At 35.2% G+C, this 15055-nt stretch overlaps 1 protein-coding gene across 4 annotated transcripts in view; it reads right to left on the reverse strand.

The window, feature by feature from the left end:
* Positions 1 to 15055, reverse strand: part of LOC105248657 (E3 ubiquitin-protein ligase highwire) — a 185950-nt gene that overhangs the window by 143531 nt on the left and 27364 nt on the right. The window lies entirely within an intron of this gene.

Below are 15055 nucleotides of genomic sequence, written 5' to 3' on the forward strand. Positions count from 1 at the left end.
CTCTTAATTTTCGATATTTATCTCCTAAAATTTTTCGCGCTTATTAATAAGAAATATTATTAATAAAAAATACCCTGTATATGTATACACGCACATGCATGTCAAAATCATTTTTTTCTTTATGACAGATTCTTTGGCCAATTGAAAGTCAATTTTCCCAAAAGTGAAATTTTTTTCAATAATGTATAATATAATAATAAAATTATATAACATAATAATATAATAATTAAATAATATAATAATAAAACTACATTTTTCAATTAATTTCATTCTCAGAGGACTTTTACATGTGTGAAAGATTTAATTGAAAAGATATAAAGTTTCAAATAATGATAACCTTCTTTCGCATATTTATTATTTATTATTCATTTATTTCACATTATTATTATTTATTTATTTCGCATTTATTATTGAAAAATTATGACTGTAGATTATCCAAGGAATCTATTATTAAAATATCAATTGGCGATATGTTTAAATCTACATAATAAATGCACATTTCCTATTTCAATTGTAAACAAAATGAAAATAGTTTTCTCGTAAAGAATAAAGAGAAAAATATGAATAATAGTTACTCGCATCTCTTTAAAAATAAATATTGTACGCAGTCACAGTTTCCGCATTAAAGTAGAAACACGTGTAACGCTATATCTTGTATTTCGAAACGGGGAAAAAATTCTGCGTGATATTTCTCAGCAGGTGCATCACGGGAAACAGGTGAAGGACTGACGACCGGGTAAATATTGTCATGCAGACGAGCGCGCTCCTCTCATCGTCGAGAGGACGTATCTCGTCGTAATAAAAGACGTAGGTAGGATCCTCGCAGTCGAAACGATATCGTCGATAAATCCTCTCTTTCACATGCAAGTAATAGACGTTCGAGGGCGCATTGTTGTCGGACGGTAATATTTATCGCCGCGAACGGGGCGACCATAAGTCTCGCGGGAAACGGTTACAAGGATTTTTACCGCGCGGCGGTATACTTTTTTAACAGCATCGGATTCTATCAGGAATGTAATAGAAATGACCGTTATTCTGGAAAGTGGACATAACGCGCGATATCCTCCGTCGCGAAAGACCTATCGGATATAATAAAATTGATCCATCGCGTTACACGTGCAAAAAATCTCGATGCTCTGTCGATACTATTTCGAGTTTAAATATTACTCTATCATCCCGAATATAATAAATCGCATCTAAATCCGTCCTCAAAAAATTTTTAATCAATCATTATTCAAATGTAATTTTTATATATGATTTATATATTTATACATAATAATATTGGCGAATGTGAGATTTTATACTGATAACATATTTCTTAAAAGATACGATTTATTAATATAAATAAATAAATAAATAAATAAATTTATTTATTTGTTTATTTATTTATTTATTTATATTAATAAATCGTATTTCTATAATAAATATATATATATTTATTTATTTATGTATATTATTATTTATATTATAATTAATATTTATATATATTTAATATAAATTTATATTTATAAAATATAATTTTTGGATTATAAAAAATTCCTTAACTTATTTAGAATGTTATTATATTTTTTTTTTCAGAAATTAAAATTTTGTATGATGCACTGTTGACATTAATATGAAAACGTTAACGACTAAACTTTTTCCACCCACGCGTTGCCAGAGACTCATAAAAACCAAATAGCACGTTTTACATAAGCTTTGAGCGTTCGAAATCATTGTCTTAAATCTTGTCACGTTCGTTACGAACAGAAAACGAGAAATCGTTTTATTTTTCATCGAGATAGGCAAATGATAGCCCGCGCCAAAATTATTGCTATCAATCTGAGCATATATATTCACGTCCGGATACCCGTGTACTCGCACTTCAATAAAGTATAAGCCGCGAAAGTGGCCTTAATTGTAAAACGGAAGTCTCTTTATCGATCGGCGTAAGTAACGGTCGATGAACCTTTTCAAGGAATTCCGATTTTTCTCGATTATTACCAATCAAAATTTTCGTTAATTCCTAATTTTAACGTCTCTTTTGCTCGTCTCCGAGTTTGAATCGACTTCGCGAGATTTCCATTCCGAGTTATTATCAGAATAATCAAACCGGAATAGATTGTAATAACGAACTAAATTGAAAAAACTGAGAATATATGAACATTTCGTTAATCAAATTATATTTATACACACATGTATGTGTATTAATATATGAAAATCTATAATATTTTTCTAAAAGTTTGCTACTTATTTTAATAATATTTGAACTGATATCTAAATAATATAACTGATATTTAAATAATTTTTTACTGATTTTTACTGATGAACTTTTTTATTTCATAAATATATAACCGTTGTTTATGAAAATACATATTTTTTATCATTTTCATGCCTGACATTTACAGATCTTTCACATATATATGAACGTATGTAAAATTCTGAATTTATAATTTGCAGAATATAAATTTTATCGGTTCTATCAATTTTTTTCCGAGCTTGTTAAACAGTCCTTCGAAGCTGAGAGGACCGAACGATGGCGCCTACGCTCGTAATTTTCACGATGGCGAAGAAATTACGGCGAGGCCGGCCGGGACTTTCAGAAAGTCGAGCAAAAAAAGGGCAACGTTATTAGTAACTCAATCATGACGCGTGCGAGAGGTGGCCGTCGAACTGTAAAACTCGCGCCTAGTTTCCTCCAGCGTGTGTATCGGTCGAAGAATATTGACCGTAACGAAGGCAACCGTGAATCCATCGCGACTAGGATAATAAATAACGGGCGAACGGTGGCGAGAGACCATTTCTCTCTGTCGTCGAAAATACATATTTTCGTCTCGTAAAAATCGAAGTAACGGCCGTCGCCGACACACGCGCGCCAACAATTGATTCATAACGAGTCCGAGACTGTCCGAACCGATGCCGATTGCACCGCCTGTCACGCGCGTCACGACATAACGCAGTTTATTACAAAGGGGGGTTGACCGTGTATTAATAAATTCCGTTTACGAGCCAGCAGAGACTCTATAATTCTCCGTTCGCCGCGTCTTGTCGCGGGAATAAATAACGTTTCTCGATGCGCGAAAATCGAGAAATTATACCGCGGAACGAAATCGCGAGTTTACGACGACGGGAGTCTCTGCTCTCTCGGGAAATGTGGAGGGAAAAAGGGAAAAAAAAGCGCTTAAATAAAAAATCTGGCGCGTCCCACAATTGTTGAAATATTATTCGGATACGTGTACAGCTCGTTTTTTTTTTTCCCTCCTCGATTTATTAGCATCCCGTGATCGATTCCCGTTGGCGGCGCATGATTAAGTTTTCATCGAAATTCGAAGTCCCGGATCACTCGTAAATTCGAGCGATCACGTATCAAAATTCGCGTGTCGTGTAAACTCATGGTATATCGAATTGAGATAGCGCGTCCGAAAAAAAGAGGAGAGTTATCTTAGGCAAATCCGATTTGTCGATAGCTTTAAAGCCGATTAAATCGCCACTTTCACTATGCGCGCTCTTCAATATTTAATTATGAAAACCGTTTCGTGCTATATTTATGCCAGCGATATTCCTCGAGCAAATATTCCTGTTGTCTGCCACCCGATAAATTTCAAAACTGGCGATTTTGCGGGTCGTTCGATAATCCGATTTCGTAGCAAGAAATGTAATCCAATTGCGACGAAATAGAAAGAAAGAGTTATCGATCAACTCGTTTTCGCAAATCGACAACATAAATCGTCTCATATGTGCATATGTTACGCGAGATAATTCTATAAATCAAACGTTCCAAAATTTTCAACAACAAAAATAACAGAGGTCGCATTGTCAAAAAATAATGAATTAGCATCATAAGAATTTAATGGATCTAAAGATAAAAGTGTGACGAAAAATTCAAATTAAAATGGATGATAAAAATTCGAGATATTTAAGAAACTTTAAAAAACTTCCAGGTACAACAAGCGATCGTTCAAAGATGCGAGCATCCAACGCAAGGAAAGTTCAAGGAAAATCAGAAATTCAAGGGTTCTCGAGCACTATACTTTATAAAGCAATGTCATACAGTCGTAAAAAGTGATCAAACTTTCGCGTATAACGATTTAACGAATGTGCAAAATTCTCCCGACAACGAGAGCAAACTTTGTAAACTCCACAGCACTTCACGCAAAATCGTAAAATGTGAATGCAATGAAACCCGCATTCGCAACACGATTCATTCTTTTCGACTATCGGCTTCGTTATCACATCGACATCGTCTATTACTAACCGTGCTCCTGCGGGCGAAATCGAGGCTGTAAAGCCGAGGGGATTCGCAAAAACAGGAATGCGCGTAAAAAGAAAAAAAAACAGCATAGCGTGCATCGATGATTGATACGGGGGTGAAATGGAACGAGAGGGAGGGGCCATTAAAAAGATGCGCGAGAAAAAGTTCTTCTTTACAGGGATTTCCGCGTAGTCTTAAATAATCGACGATTCTCGTCGAGGAATCGGCAAATAAGAAGGTATATCCATTCCAGTTCATTGTGGAATTTCAAGGGAAAGGCGGTGAAGAGGATTATAATTATAGGTTCTAAAACAGTCTCTTTTCGCGCTGTGCAAACCTTCTTTCCAGTAATGTGTGGATAGAGACCCGATAAAGTAGCAATAAAAGGTGCTTAAAAAAACTCAAAAATTTAAATGTAAAAAAACTAGGTAAAAAAATTCCTGATCTGATTCGTGTGTCATAATAATGAATACGGAATATCGGTTTTATATCAACGCTTATCTCTTTGTCAGATAATCGTCATGACCCGATTCGAAATTATGGAATATTATTTTGAAAGTAATATTTTTTGATCTTTCATCTTCCCATAAATTAACCGCAACGTAAAAAGATTGGAAATATTTTAGCAAAAAACTGGGTCATATTTTTATTTTAAAAAAGCGTGTTATTTTTTACATTATATTACGTACGTAAATATTTATTTTACAAGTTATTCCATAAAAGTTCAAAATTTCCAAATTTGACATTTCATATGCAATCATATGGGAATCAATAGAAATGCGAGAGTTTCAAAATTAATATATAACTTTAATACCGTTTAATTGTCGGAAGATAAATACGAATGGAACAAAAATCATTCCCATCTTCAATTTTGATATTTTATGAATGATATTCGTTCGCAATTAATATAATATATAATGACGTACGATAATGACAACATCGCCGTGAAATTTCACGTTAAAATGCACATCATCGAGAAATAAAAACCGCATCGATAAATCGGGCCCGTCTCGATGATTAATAATAACCTCGAACGAATTGACCGCCGCGTGTTTCCTGAAATACACGTATAAGATCGCATCTCTATCTCGGGAAAAGAATAGTTATTTACTCGCTCCTCTGACACTTTGGAGCCACCTGCATTGCAGCAAGCGCAAAATTTCCATACGCGAAACGAGAGACAAATTCACTTCCCATTGTTCACTCGGCGAACGCATCGGGCGTCGTAACCCGGAAATGCAGCTTTACTCGCACCTGTCCCGGTAATACATTTCTTCGCGAGGACGGCGCTTAAATTTCCGACTCTCTGCGAACCACCATAGGTACATAACGGCGGTACTAAAATATATATATATATATATATATATATATACACACATATACATATTTATATACATAAAACTAGCACGCATGGGAATTATTGTCACGTTGCGTGGCAAAGAGGAGAGACGACAAAAAAGAGAAAAGAGAGAACGTAAAACATCCACTGTGCGCCGATCGAGCGCACCTTCTATCCGCGCGCATCGATAATCCGCGCATCGGGAGATTTAGCTTTGACGACAGTGTGTATTTTTTGCTCCCCTTTTTTTGTATCTCTTTCGTTTATATCGTCGGCACGCGCTTGCGAGTGTAGGACATGCATCGGACGACCTGTTCAAAGAACCCCGCGATTCTCCTCGCCATTCGTTAGCCGCCGGATAACTTTAATTAGACGAGAGGACGTATCGGTCCTGACGTAGCCGCGAGCTTTTCGACGCGTTCCCTCTTCGACGATACCCATCCATTTGTTTTTTTCAGTCATTTGCAATATATTTCGCAATTGCAGAAAAAATCCAGGAATCACGTAGAAGCCTATTTCACGTCTTCAGAAAATCACGAAGGACTATTTTTCATTTAACTTTATATATCTCGAAAATTTTTGAATTCCATGACGGATGATTTTGGACAAGAGACAATTTATCTTACAATTAAAGAGAAAAATCTAAAAAATCTTCATTAAAAAAATTATTTTCACATAAGTATCTCGAAATTGTTTGAATCCCGTGAAAAATAATTCAGGCGAGGGGGAATTAAATTGATGACAAATTAAGCGTATTTCTTCTTCAACACCTTCATCAGTTTCAAATCCGTCAGTCGCTTCAAAGCGTTAATAAAGTCACCAATGATTCCAAACTACTATGATAACTCGACGCCCGTTGGTTGATTGATAGGAGAAGGACAGATACGTACACATCTACGGTATATCAATATATGATGTATCAAGCTTCAAAGGATCGTATCCTCACACGTCGGCCTTTCAACGGCCGACACTCTGGTTGTTTTAAAAACTCACGCCCACCGCTATCCATACCGCAACGACACAACTTGCCACCCCATCGGACGGCTCTCATCCCCCGAAACGTTTTACGGCGAGACTCCCGTCCCTTCTCCCCCTTCCTAGCCGCGGTTTATTTTTTGCTCCCTCGAAACCGGCCGAAATGCACATGCACAGTCTATCGTCCGCTTTCATAGGGTCCGACACAGCACGTCGGTAGAACATCAAACGTACCGCAAGAATTAAAAAAAAAGGAGCGAGAGAAAGCGATGGAACGGCCGTTGTTAAGAAACCGGGATTATAATCATCGCTAAGAGCGGAAAAAAATGATGGCGATGACGAGAGCGAGCAAAAGTGCGATCGACATCGAAAAATAGCGCAACAGATATTAAATAAGAGATTCTTCTCAATCGCGTTATCGAGAGAGAGAGAGAGAGAGAGGGAGAAGAAACGAAAACGTTGCAAATCTTACGCGACTTAAAGACTTTCCGAGTTTTAATTAGGTTACTCTATAAGAGAGACATTCTCTTTCTCTCTTCCGTGCACATATTTTGTTTGCGTTTTCGCTATCATGCGTGCTATTCTAATTTTACGAAAGATTTTCCAGCCACGAGAAAGGGTATTTCACGATGTTGCGTTCCATTGATGTCCTATAAATCTTGATTATATCTATAGTGATTCGCGAAACTGTGATTAATGATTTTAAAAATTTTGTATTATTTTCAGAACATTGATCTTTTAAAAGTACGAGTATATTATTTTTATATTCTTCTTGGATATTTTATTTTTATATTATATTATTTTATTTTTATTATATTATTTTATTTATATTATTATATTTATATTTTTTTAAATGTATTATTTTTACACTTTTTATATTATTCTTCTTGGAAAGGCGGCATTTTTCTTATTATATTAAGCAATTGAATGCGATTTTGAAAACATCTCATCTAAATTTGTAAATATAACTTTGTGAAGTATCTGATGTTTGATGACAAGTCGATTTTTATAATTTGACAATTTATGACGAATGAAACTATTTTTTAACTACATATATTAAAACGCGAATATACACACATTTCTCGCTTTTCTCGAATGACTGACTTCATACTCGCGTTTCGCTTATTAAAAATAAGCAAACTATAAATTTTTCAACAAGCTATTCTTTATTTTCCTTTCTGTTTACTTTGCAACGCGACTTTTTCAGAAAAAACTCGTTTGAAATATAAGAACATTTACGAGCATGCGTAGTTAAGATTTGTGCTGCTTACAATCCGCTAGATACCAACGTGCCAGCGTGTTGATAAGAAGAAAAAAATGACAAACTAAACGGTAGGTAGAATCAAAAATACGACTGCGTGCAAAATATCATTTTACATATTCAAGTTTCGAATAATAACTGGAACAGCACGTTGTTCTTATTAATTCAACACGCAACATATGCGTGAAAAAAGTTTTATAAAAATGTTATCATTAATTAACATCTACAAAGAACGATTAATAATTAAGAAAATTAATTATAATCTATCATCAGCACAAAAATTTTTATAAACGAGCGAGTGAATTATAAATCTTACGATTATTTCACAAAAAAATGTCAATTAAACAAATCGTCGAAAAATATCTCCTTCGACTGATAACAGCCATCAGCGACTACACCTTGGTGCAATTTCTACGATCCGCAATTTCTTATCGGGAACATGTAAGTCATGATGGCGGCGATCGAGCGACAGTGACAGATGCCAGCGACCCGAAGCAAAAAGATTTTGCCGAAAATGCATTAATGCGGGAAAGAAGAGACATATCGCGACGTGATCCTCGGAACGAGCGACGTAAACAATTTTAGACAAAGAACGGATTATTTCCCACAAATACGCCGCAAATTTACGGAGTACGAAGTTATGACGGGGCCGCGACGCGAATACAAATTTATGCGGCCGCGTGTGTAGCGCGATGAAGAGAAAAAAAAAAGTGAAATACCTCTTTTTTTTCCTCCGTTGTAAACCCGTTGTAAAGTTGACTCGAGACACGGGGGAGAAAAAAATATGCCGTACTCCAGCGCGCGCGCGCGCGCGTGTCATGAGTCGAGGGGGTGGCCGCGTGCACGCACCGCGATATATCCGCGGATAAATATTTATATGTGCACTCACACACATCGACGTCATACGCATATACATGCGCGCGTTTCTTTCATCGTCGTGAAAAAAAAAGAGAGTTTTCGCGCGGCTGAGAATTTTGCGCGGCTTCTCGAGGGATGTCATTTTTTTTTTAAGCGACCCTTTATTCTTATACACGATTATATAAGGACAAATTTGATCTTTGCAGTTTCGTGTATTACAAGAAGTCGAGCTTGTCAGATCATGTTAGTTATAAAAAAATTCTTTAATTGAGAAGAAAGAATATTTTATCGATTTTTATATTCGCTGGATTCAACATAAATATATAATAATATTGCGTTAAACACAATTATTATGTTAAATATTTATATAAAGAAATGATATGAAATACAAACTCCATTATAAAATGTATAAAAATAATATAGAATGAAAATTCAGGTCATGAGGGAATTTATCTATTCATATTTATCTGATATTTATACATTTACCGCAATATATAAATATATTTGTTCATGTGTGTAGAATATTTAAAAATCAAGATTATATACATAATTTTTTTGTAAATTATTTGTAATTTAATTATTTTGTTAGAATATATTATAAATATCTCCATTTTTCATGCAAACTATTTAAAAATATATAGAGGTTAAGTATATTTAGATGTTATACGAAAATTTTATATAGGACATAAACTTTATTTATACACGATATCATCTTTATACCTTTCTTTCGATTACAAAGCAAATCATAAAACGTCTAAAAAATGATAAGAGATATTAGTCTCTCCGCAAAATATAGTTTGAGATAGGATAAGAAAAAAAAATAGCAAAACGCGAGGAGGAAGTTACGGTAAATTTATCGTTAATATTTTTCGCAAACACGCGCAAAATATGCAGAATCTTGGATTTCCGTAAGAGAGATAAAAAGAATAATTTTTTTTCCTGAAGAAAAATCTTTCAACGATCGTAGCAGATCGTTAAAAGATATGAAGACTGAAAAATTTATCTGGAGGTAAGCAAAAAGTACGCAAGACGCCGATAAAATTTCATTCCGTCTTCAAGATCGAGCTTCCCTCATCGCAAATCACTCGGTGTCACGCAATTTCGATACATCGCCAGTCATTTTGAGGCCAGTCACCGGTGCGTTTCGACTCTTGAAAAGTTCGCGAAGTGTCAAACGGAATTCCACCCCATCGACGAACGTCGGGTAAATCTTTTAATTTATATCTCGCGCATGTAGCGAGAGCTTCGACAGCGAAACTGTACCAGCTGCACACCATGAAATATCATAACATCAGTAACACACATGTATAAAGTCGAACAACGATTGCATCACCGTTTCTCTCTCTCTCTCTCTCTTCATCCTTCCTTTCTCTGTCGAAAACACCAGGAAGAGTGGAGTCAAATACAACGCTGCTCTCCCCTGAGGCACCATGGAAACTCGGCAAACAATTATAACTTCCGGTGGGAAACAGCGGTATATATCGCCGCCGAGAGCTGCCGTTGCGCACGTTACGAAACGCTACATTTATGGTCCCGTTGGTGTTATCGGGCTCCGGAATTTCTGCTTTCGGAATTTCTCCAGTTTTACCGCGCCAGCTTGTGGTCGCCAACCATCCTCGACAACGATTACCTTTCTTAGCGCAGCGCACGATTCGATTCATCCCCCTCGGCACCGTTCGCTCGGACGCGGATCTCCTCGTTCGCCATTAAACCGGGGGCGCCCTATCTTTGATGGGAATATCGTATCACTTTAACCTTTCGCATTCTTCATAGGATTCTTTGTTTCGCGGCCGCTGATTCGAGGCTATTTTCGAGCAAACTACTAACACGTGAATAATTAATTATCGCGCTCTTCCTCCCCGTGAAAAATTGAAATTAACAATGATCGACAGGATAGAATTGGAGCGTTAACGAGGCACAAGTTTATTCTTTCACCCGCGATTTATTTATGATCGGAATATTGTAATAACAGGGTGTATACTCAGATGCTGTAAATAAATTCACTGAGAATTTCGTGATTTTCCAGATATTTATGTTTAAAATTCTAGGTAATTAGAATTTATATAAATACAACATTTATATAAATACAAATTTTAAAATAAGTTTATTTATTGCATTTATTTATTACATGAACTTTATACTCTCACATAAATAAAACATTTTAATATATTTTATATCTAAAAAATTTCAGATATTGTTTTAAAGTAAATATTAAAATATATTCAAATTTATTAAACATATTTTTTAAAAAATAAATATTAAAATATATTCAAATTTATTAAACATATTTTTTTTAAATAAATTAAAATAAATATTTATATTGAATAATATATACTGGTGTAGCGTAGATTGCTGACAATATAAAAAAGTTACAATTAATTTAAAAAACTTAAAATAAAAAAATTATCAAAGAAACAATTTTTAATAAATTGCCCGAGTCCCAATAAAATTCCATAAGAATTCTCTGATTTTTTTTCAAGGTAAAACAAAAATTCCTAAAAATTCCAGGTTTTTCAGGTTTTTCCGAGACATATACGTCTAAATATAATGAAGAAAATTTTAATACAAATAGAAATTTGAAACGAATCTATATTCTTGTAATTGTTCGGATAAATTCCTGTTTGAAAGAACGTGTTCGCGAACTACGAATAAACATTTCTTTCTTTTTATTTATCGTTTGAGATGAAATTTCGCTTGAGTCTGGTCTCCGATGAGTCCTTATCTCTACATTCCACGTGCGTACATACGTAACGACGTAATGTTCACGCGTAATCCCCTTCGTCGTCGCGTCGCAAAGTTTTCCCATTTGGCAAGGGAGGATGTGTATGCGCTACTTTTGTTTTCACTGCGCGGTAAAACAAATTCCCAGGTATATTCTACGAGTACTAAGCGAGCAAGCTCCATTTGACAAGGTTGCATCCCGCGTTTTCTCATCTCCTACTCGAGATACCGGGAAATTGCAAAAAGTCATCTCTTCGTCGAATTCACGAATGGTGTATGGCAGGTTCATCTTTTTTTTCCCTAAGAAAAGCTCGTACGAAGCGCACGAATGTTCGAAGCATTTCAGAAAAAAGTCGTTAACATGAATATCAAAAAAGCAGACTCATATCGGCCTGGAGCATTTCTCCGGAAATAGAAATCTTATAGGCAAACGCATTTTCAATGATTCCGCGTCGCAAAGATAGTCACGAAATATTAATAAATATAAAAAGTCAATTTTCAATTATTAATAAGCCCTCGATATTTAAGATAGCAAAATCATAAACACCAACCTTCGAAGATCAACGAGAAAAATTAAGGCAAATATTCATACAACTGCTAGAAAAATAAATATGTAAAAATATATAAAATGTATAAAAATAATATCCAATAGAAAAATTACTATTTTGCATTCGTTTAATTATTAATAAGTCCTCGATATTTAAGATAGCAAAATCATAAACATCAACCTTCGAAGATCAACGAGAAAAATTAAGGCAAATATTCACACAATTGCTAGAAAAATAAATATGTAAAAATATATAAAATGTATAAAAATAATATCCAATAGAAAAATTACTATTTTGCATTCGTTTAATTATTCATAAGTCCTCGATATTTAAGATAGCAAAATCATAAACGTCAATCTTTGAAGATCAAGAAAAATTAAGGCGAATATGATTGCTAGAAAAATAAATATATAAAAATATATAAAATATAAAAAATGTATAAAAATAATATCCAATAGAAAAATTACAATTTTGCGTTCGTGAAAAATTGTAAATATAGTTTCGGACGCGACTTATTGTTGTAAGTAGGTCAAGTCTGTACATCTACGGGCAATTAATCACCTGTTCAGGGTAAAATAAAAAAAATTATCGGATCGCGGCATTAATGCGTCATATGAAAAACGACCGGTTGATAATCAATCGAGATCGCTATCGGCGAGCATGTGATATCAATTTAGAATACTTAATACTCCTCTTTCTCGCGCGTGCGCGAACGTGCGTTTCCGATCGACGTCACGAGAAAGGGGTCACTTTTTCAACGTCATAACGAAATTGGAAAACCTATCGAGGGCCGCTTCGGTCACGATTAATCTTGAACGACACTCGGATCGCAAGCTTTTCGATATTTTACTCGCGCGATGTGACGTCCGGCTGTACTGAGAAAAAAAAAGATAGACGAAGAGAGAGGGAGAGAGAGAGACGGAGAACAATGTCAATGGGTGAAGGAAATGACCGGGCGACAAATCGATCATCGAAATACGTTTCTTATCGGGCCGCCAGGGTCTCCCCACGAACTTGAAGGTGAAAAGTTGATCCCTCGCGTGAGATTTCGGCCCGAGATTTCAGCGACGCAACGTAATGTCACGACATGGCTTCGCGCACCCACACACGAAAGAGACGAAATCAGGTACAAGTGTAAGGCTGCGTGCACAATTAGCGACCGATAAGCCCGCGATGACTTGCCGGCCATGAATGGTCGAGTTGAGCAAGCACGCCTGTCACGTTAAGCGAAACTCGCAAACGGACGTAATTCAATGAATGTTACTACACATGTACATGTGTAGGAACATGAGAACAGGGCTTTGAGACCAATATTATATTCACGATCTTCGATCAACATTGATCTGTCATGCTATTATCGCGATTCTATTGTTGCGAGCAAGCACAGGAATAACTATCCTCCATCGAAACTTGGATTCATTAAAGTTGTACCGGCTCTAAAGCAAACTTTTCCAGAGCAAACTCAGTTATATTTCGATTATTATATAACATTCATGACTTGAATTTTCAGAGTATTATCATTCTCACCGCCGATGCGTACGCATTCATCAAATTATTCGCGCTCGTCTGAATAATAATCACAAGTATACATTATTTTAAAATTCATAAATAAATTTACACGTCCATTTCCTCTCTCTTGAATTCAAAGTTCATCGTTTGTCATTTCTCGACTTATCGGAGAAACAATGTGACTTTGAAAAAATGGAAAAAGTCTCACAAAAATAAATCGGAAAATTGAAATAAATATCAGTAGCTATATTAATTATAAAATATTTTCGAGGCCGCGATATAAAACTGTCGCGATCTCGACACATAACGTCTTTGGAATTATGGCATGAAATTGATGGTGAAAAATTGTCGTTATCGAGTTACGAAACGTGAATCGTCGTATACTATTATTCACGAAAATGAATGACGTGTCGCGTGCGCTCTGCCTGTATTTTCCTTTGTAAAGCTCTTGCTTTACAAGATTTTCGAAGCGGATCGATGGCATTGGATAGAAATCCGATGTCCCGAAAATCCATGTCAAAATATCGCGATGTAACGGCAGCAATAACGCGTTCGTCGTTTTAGAACGTTGTAATGTCAGCCGTGACATCTTGTCAGAAAAGCAAATAGCGGAATCAATTTTTAGAAAGTAAGAAAAAAAGAGAAAACGCTCCACAATGTCGTTGATATTTTTCTTTCTCAAGCTTTGTGCACCGATTTGTATAAGAGAAAATACAATCGTCTTCTCGATGCGAAATAATAATTCAAAGAGGAAACAATTTGTAAACTTATAAATTTATATAATAATAAATTCGAGCTCGCAACAATATCGTGTTAAAAATTCATCGAATAATGACAACGAATAATATCTTGAATCCTATAAATTTATAAACGCTATTAAAGATTTACGAAATGCAAAAGGGGAAATCAACATCAAAATACGAAACGGCTACGCTTTTATCACGAGCAATTTATCATGAGTTGTCAACCTAGATAATTCAAAACAGTTATTAGCTTTTCAAACTTTCCGTTTCAGAGTTTATTTAAATATCTCACCTTCCTCCGATCTGATAACAAATATAAAAGATAAATTATGACAATATATGCACAAAACTTGCATTTTTCTCGACAACGTAAAGTCGAAGTCGAGATTTACAGAATAAAATTTTGATCAAAAAAATATTCAAGTAAAAAAAAAATGTTCTATAAAATAAAATATTTCTCTCCATGATGGATTCTTTCCGGTCCTAATAGATTAAAATATTGCCTAAGGTTTTTTCCAGATGGTCGATAATAAAAATAAATTCTTGGCTATTAAGAAAGGAAGATGCAATCGTGCAAAAGCAAGACTTAACAGTCTTATCAGCCACACTTTATCGTGAATGATAAAAAGTTTGCAGTATAAGATGTGTAAGACGGCGAAAGAGTCGAATAAGGTCGTATGGTAGATACCTAACGAGATAAGAAAAAAGACGGACACGAAAAAATGTGTTCATAATTTTTTTCACTAATTGACACATTGTTTCAGTAACATGTCGACTGCGACATGATGAAAACGACAAATATCTATTAGATATTCACGAGAGATAGCTGGCACGCTTGACGAAAACGCTTAATCGAGAAAATATGACTCC

This window comes from Camponotus floridanus, unplaced genomic scaffold, assembly GCF_003227725.1.
Source record: "Camponotus floridanus strain SB8 unplaced genomic scaffold, Cflo_v7.5 scaffold72, whole genome shotgun sequence".
Taxonomy (NCBI): domain Eukaryota; kingdom Metazoa; phylum Arthropoda; class Insecta; order Hymenoptera; family Formicidae; genus Camponotus; species Camponotus floridanus.